Source organism: Panthera leo, chromosome C2 (genome assembly GCF_018350215.1).
Source record: "Panthera leo isolate Ple1 chromosome C2, P.leo_Ple1_pat1.1, whole genome shotgun sequence".
NCBI lineage: Eukaryota > Metazoa > Chordata > Mammalia > Carnivora > Felidae > Panthera > Panthera leo.
This window is the reverse complement of record NC_056687.1, coordinates 157,346,451-157,352,937: the sequence shown is the minus strand read 5'-3', so window position 1 is coordinate 157,352,937 and position 6,487 is coordinate 157,346,451. Positions and strand designations below refer to the sequence as shown.

General features: G+C 58.8%; 1 long non-coding RNA gene across 1 annotated transcript; it reads right to left on the bottom strand.

The window, feature by feature from the left end:
* Positions 1-221: 221 nt before the first annotated feature.
* Positions 222-6,276, bottom strand: LOC122198525. The gene is made up of 3 exons (XR_006193034.1): positions 6,106-6,276; positions 5,357-5,482; positions 222-442 (listed from the first exon to the last, which is right to left on the bottom strand). It is a non-coding gene; the product is annotated as an uncharacterized LOC122198525 (long non-coding RNA).
* Positions 6,277-6,487: the final 211 nt, after the last annotated feature.

Here is a 6,487-nt window from a genome sequence, read left to right as displayed (position 1 = left end):
AAGAGTCATCAAAAGTCTGAGCCTCTGCTGCGCGAGGAGGGAGTGAAGGAGGTGGAGCCGATGAGCGGAAGTGTTAGACGGGAAAGGCTCTTTCTGCAGAGAGCCAGGTAGTAAACAGGCTTGGGAGCCACACAATCTCTGTCACAACTACTCAACTCTGCTCTTGTAGCTCGAAAGCAGCCGAGACGACCCATACACAGATGGGCGAGGCCGTGTGCCAATAAAACTTTATTTACAAACACAGCAAGCCACGTGGGCCCATGGCCATAGTTTGCCAAGCCCTGGATTAAAGAGGAGCGTTGGCCAGGGGAGTTCAGAAGTGGTGCCATCCAGGGAGGACCAGGTCAGGGTGTAGCGGGGAGGGACCAAGGTGGGTGAGGCAGAGCACTGCTGACGAGCCGGTCGAGATGCTGAGGGTTTGGGCTGCGGACGCTGACGTCACCTAGGACAGAGGCAAGAGGAAGAGTGTAATTGCATGAGTGACAGGAGGGACTGAATGTTCAGCCGATGATGGCAGAGAGAGGTACGAGCACCTTGAAGAAGCAGGGAGGTTACCAGGGAAGGCAGTCATTGTCTGGGATTTTCCAAAGGGGGAGAGGGACAGACACAGTGGAGGTTATGCTTCATGAAGGTGAGATGACCCAATGGACGTGAAAGCTGTGCGTTCTACAGTTTGGGATCAATTTCCCCCCCGGAAACCAAGGAGATCCTGAAAGTGACCACATTCTCTCCCGGTTCCCAACCGACTCATTTGCAAGGAGCCTGTTTCTACCTGGCCTCTCCTCGGCCCTACCGCCATCTCTGGCTCACCGTTGCCTAGGAGGTAGACCCCAAATTTCTTAGCAAGACGTTGAAATCCATCACCGCATGTCCCCCAGCTACTCCTCCAGCTCATTTACCATTATGCTTCAGCAAGCCAAAGATTTACTGCTTCCCATACCCACTCCACAGTGCTCACTTCCTCCCATGTGCCTTCAGCAGAAAGACCCTTTCTCTCCCGGGCCCAGCTGGGGAACGTTTCTCCAATGACCTGGGCAGAAGGTGACCTTGCCCTCCTCTCTGTGTCTCCAGAACGGGACTGGGGAGGGTTTATAGCCCGCGCCGGCTAAGAATGGGGTATCCTTTTAAACCTGACATTTTCAAACTGTCCGTTGATGCTGGGTGGGTGGCGGAGGGAGCAGAAAAGCAGCATGAGGTAGGGGTCAGCCGGGACCGTACTGGTGGCCACGGCAAACCAGGACAGCTCCCGCTCCACGTGCCTCTTGGCAAAGCAGATGTCCTTCCGCAATGCGCTCTTGTGACCTGCGGCAGCCCTTGGGGGCTCTCCAAGCCACTCGCTCCCCATCTCAGACCCTTCCTCCCATCTGGGCGAGCCTTTCCTTAAAAGACCTTCTGGTAAAGAGCATATTCTCCTTCCCCGTTTTCCCTGAGTGCTGTGGCAGCTGTAATCGGAGCGGGTCTCGGCACCTGACTGAGCTGCCTGGCCCACCCCCCCTGCAGCACCTCTCTCTGCTCCCTTGTGCTGTGGTCCGGGGCTGCCGGCCCTCCCCTAGGAGACTCTGAGCCCACTAGGCCACCGTGTCACCTCTGGTCCCTGCGCCGTACGCGGGAGTCAGCAGGGGCCTCCCAGCATGGTCCCGGGCCATCTGAGCGGCCCCGTTTGTGCCACCCTCTCTCTGGGCGGCTCTCCAGTTTGAAGGACCCCTGGAGCTGAGCCTTCGTGGCCGAGGGGTGCCTGAGAGATACGGCGTGGGCCTCAGTGGCATGTTCAGGAAAGCAGCTGCTTTGGGATGACACCCCTGGGCTCTGGGTTACGTGGACCCTATCGCTAGCATGACACTCGCACCCCCCTGGAGAGCGGGAGCCCCACGCCCAGGACCCTGGGTTTGATCCCGGACAAGCCCAGCCCCGCAGGGAAGCACATGGGAAGCTCCATGGCAGTCAGCCCCAAGAGCAGCCGGCGGTCCCCCAGCCCCACCTCCCTCCCATCCTCCGGGGCTGCTGGGGCGGGTATTGCCCTGGAGACCCAAGGCCTTGGTGGGTGTGGGTGCAGCTCCAGGCGGGGTCCAGTTCGCTTCCCTGGAACTAGAACAATCTGGAGGCACCCACAGGGGCCAGCTCCCCTCATCAATTCTGCATCTTCCTGAAAATGTACTTTTAAGCCCCTTAATTGCATTTTAGAGATAACCCTGCAAGCAAAGTGGCAGGAAGAGAAACCATAGAGAGAGGCTGGTGGTCAGGCTCTTTGTTTTAAATCAATCAAACATCTGCGACTAATGCAGCTTGGGGCTGCTCCTCAGGAAGCATTAGCCCTATTAGTGGGGGCTGGCAGGAACACAAAATAAGATATTTATGGGCTGGGCACGTGTGCATTACCACGGGGACCGAGGGGCCGGGGTAGAGAACGGTACAGGTCAGCACGTCTGCTCACCTCACCTCGCCTTTGCCGAGGGCGTCCACGGCAAGCAGGGGACCGAGGGCCCAGGTTCTCCGCCTCGGTGCCACCCGCACCCCGGCACAGTCACCGGAGACGATTCTGCCTTCCGGTCCTCGCCCCGACCACAGCCGGGAGCCGGGGCGAGCGAGTCTCCCCATCCTGCCGGGCTCTGGGCCTCTGCCCGGGAAACGGTGGACCTGGGCGGGCGATGGCTCTGAAGCCCCGTGGCGGGTGGGGACCGGGGTGTTCTCAGGACCAGGGTGAGCCCGGGTGGGCTGGACACGACACACACAGGGTGCCAATGGGACAAAGTAGCGAGGGAGAAGTTGCCGGCTGAAGACAGGACAACTGATACCTGGTTGTAGGTCATTTAAGAGCGGTGTCTGCTGGGGCGCCCGGGGGGCTCAGTCCGTTGAGCGGCCGACTTGGGCTCAGGTCACGGTCTCGCGTGAGTTCGGGCCCCGCATCGGGCTCTGGGCTGACGGCTCAGAGCCTGGAACCTGCTTCCGATTCTGTGTCTCCCTCTCTCTCTGCCCCTCCCCGTTCATGCTCTGTCTCTCTTGGTCTCAAAAATAAATAAACGTTAAAAAAAAAAAATTAGAGAAAAAAAAGAGCAGTGTCCGACAAAACTCTTCACGATCCACGAATGGTTAATAAAGGTGCTGGGTTGTAAGCAACCGCCATACGCTGGTCACTTTGGGAGAAGAATCTAGAAGGAAGGAAATGTGCTCTGTGGTGGCTAGAAATAAGGGTGAAGGTAACAGAGGAGTCATAAAGACAGGACAGGGAACAAGAAATCCCAGAAGTCCTGAACCAGGCCTGGGGGGTGGGGAGCGGCCCGCGGGTGGGGGCAGAGCCTGGCAACTCGGTTTGCCCAAGCAATGAAGGACAGGGGCAGGCCTGTTTTCCCTCTCACGCTCTGAGTGCTGCCGCCTCATTCTCAGGGCCGGGAAGGAGCCAGGGCGGAAAGCGGTGGAGGCCGCCCCCGCTGGTCTCCACCACAGGACCTCGTGAGCGATTTCCTCTGCGTCGGGACCACAGGAGAGGTGGAAAACGGCTTCCTTCCCGGGACCGTCGGCCTCCTGAAGCGGGATCGGGGGTGTGCCTTACGCATGGAGTCAATTAACCACTGTCGTGTGACACACGAGCACACACAGACCACGGCTACTTAAAAGCACCACTTTCCGCTCTGGTTCTGCAGTCCAAGCTGGGGTCGATGGCAGTTCTCAGGCCGGTCATTGCCGTGGCCGCTCATTACTTGTCCGAGACTCACCTGGGCCCGGGAAGGCCGAGACGCCCCACTCACACCGGACACTTTGGTTCTCCTCCACACGGTCTCCCCGATGCGTGGGCCAGAAGTTTCTAGGTGGCTGTGCGTGCCAAAAGGCGAGCCTCCACGCACGGGGCTGCTTACGTCTCGTTTGCTGCTAAGCCACAGCAAGTTACACGGCCAAGGTCAGGGTGCCCACGGGAGGGGATCACGCAAGGGCGTGGGCGACACGAGGCCCAGCTCTTCGGGGCCCCCGCTTGTGACAGTCCGCCTCAGTCACCAGTCACACTGCTTGCATCACAAATACGCAAGAAATGGGAGTGCCACGGCTCTTCGTGTCCGTGTTCTGCTGCCCTCTCCACTCCCAGACAGGCTTGGAGGAGGAGTCTGAGAGCACTGGGAGGTGTGTGGGTGCACGGCCTCCCCCAGAACGGAGCAGCCTGGCCCCGAGGACCCAACCTGCTAGACGGCCCAGTGGGCATCCACATCTGCTGAAAGAGTTGGCCACTGGCTTCTAGCCGTAGCCCAGAGCGGAGAAGGCCCTTCTGTGGGCAGCTGGCCCCAGGGACCCCGGTGGAGGTGGCCTCAGCCTAACGTACGCCGCAAAGGTGGAAGGACGCATACGGTGACCAGGTGGCTTGGCGTGAGGTCCCATCCGTGCCCTGCTCACCGCTCCCCCGCCCCCCCCCCCCCACCCCTGCTTGTCCACCCAGCTCTTTCATCCAACTGATGAGGAATCTTGACAAGGCAACATGGCCCGGGAGGAAGAAGAGAGCCATCGCCTTGGCCTCACCGGCTCCCTCACTCTGCTTTGCTGCCCCTTCCCATCTGCCTCACGTGCTGCGGCCTGGGTTTCTGCGGCCTCCCCAGCCTGGGAGCGTCACAGACCCCGGCCATCTCTGGACCCCAGGACCTGGCACGTGGAGGTGCTCAGTGAACACGTGCAGAGTAGAGATGGTTACGGTCGGAGAGGCCTAAGAGTGGGTATGCGGGTTAGCCCGGACGATGGCACCTTCCCTTTAGGAAAGCGGAAACGGACGGAGCCGCCTAAACCCAACTGTACAAACGCCGGTCCACAGAGTCCCCCAGGCACCTGCACAGAGGCCGAGCCCCGCCTGGCCCCACCCAGTCCGCATCGCACTTCGGCGTGATCGCCGGGCGCTTTGCAGGCGGAGTGGTTTGGGAGGGGCTGGTCCAAACGGCAAGCACCCCGACCGATCTAATCCTGGGCTGGAGGTTCGGGGGGAGAGGCCGGGAGGTCACGCCTGACTCACTCCCTAGGCCTCCGCCTGCTCCAGACTGCGCTTGCGGTCGACGTGCTAACTTCTCCGAGACTACGCCCGCCGGGGTCCACTTCTCCCGTTCGGAAGCCTTTCTCTTCTCTGCCCGGACGCCTGCGGCTGCAGATTCCACCTCAAGCTCCGTTCCGGGCGGAAAGACCAGACGCGCGCTCAGGTGGGGTGGATATGTGAAGTCTTGCCGGCCCAAAGGATCTAAGGGGCCAGGTCACCTCGAGAGCAGTGAAGAAGGAGGCGGTTGCCATTCCTATCCGCTCAGCCCTGGGAATCCATGGGCCGAGGGCTCCCGTGGAGACTTTGCGCGTAAAAAGAAGCACGATATCGTACGGGAATGTTGCACACAGCACCCACCTTTCTGCAGGATCTGCTGGGACCTATCTTCCCCAGTGATCTGTGACTCTTGTGTTCGACATCAGCTCTGATTTGCTGGGCAACCTGAGGCGAGGCCCTTGACCTCCCTAGGCCACAATTCCTCATCTGAGTAGCAAGGAAAACCAAAAAAAGATTGTTGTAAAATGTTGGCTGTGTTTGAGCTGAGAGACTACTTCTCTCAGAGGAATTTCTTCTCTGCTGGGAGGAGGAATCCCTTAAAGGCCCCCCTCATCTGGAAAACTATCCGAACAAAAGAAAACAACTAGAAATCCATCTCCGACATGGAATTAATCACCCTAGAGCAACCCTTTGACCGTGTCACTTTGCTGCTCACATGATTTCCAGGACTTCCAAAACCTGTCGTATGGGTCCCAAATTCCCCAGCAGGGGTCCCTGCGACACCTGCCACATCCCCTCTCTCCAAACCCTTGGCCCAGGTCTGATTCTCCTGCCAGTGACCAAGCACATACTTCCGAGTGTATGTTCCTGGGCTCCTAACATCTCACCTCCTCCTCCAGGAAGTCTCCCGTGATCACCTTCAGCCAGACATAAGCTTTCGTTCCACGGCACCTCTGTGTTCCCGGCTGGCCTGGTAAGGAAGCGGCCATCCGCCAACCCCCCCCCCCCACACGCCCTCCAGGACCAGGCCTCTCTCCTCAAAACCACTGCTCCTCCTACGAAGGCAGCACAGCGCCCTCCCCACCACACTACCCAACAGTGCTTCTCACGTTTGCCAGTAAAATATCTTCAGTGGCAGGGCACAAAGTTGAAGTCCCCAGGTCCCGTAGGAAAGCAGCGCTGGGCAGCCTTTACTTCCCTCCGCCAGCACAGCCAGCGGCTCTTTGCTCCTGTTTTAGCATTAAAATTCATAAACTTTTACATTCCACACAGTCGTTATATATTTGTTTTAATGTTTAATTTTATTTGAGAGAGAGAGAGGAAAGAAACATGAGTGGGAGAGGGGCAGAGGGAGAGAATCCCAAGCAGGCTCGGAGCTCAGTGAGGAGCCGGACCGTGGGATCACGATCTGAGCCGAAATCAAGAGTCGGACGTTTAACCGACCGAGCCACCCAGATGCCCCTGTATATGTATTTTATACAAAAGTCACGA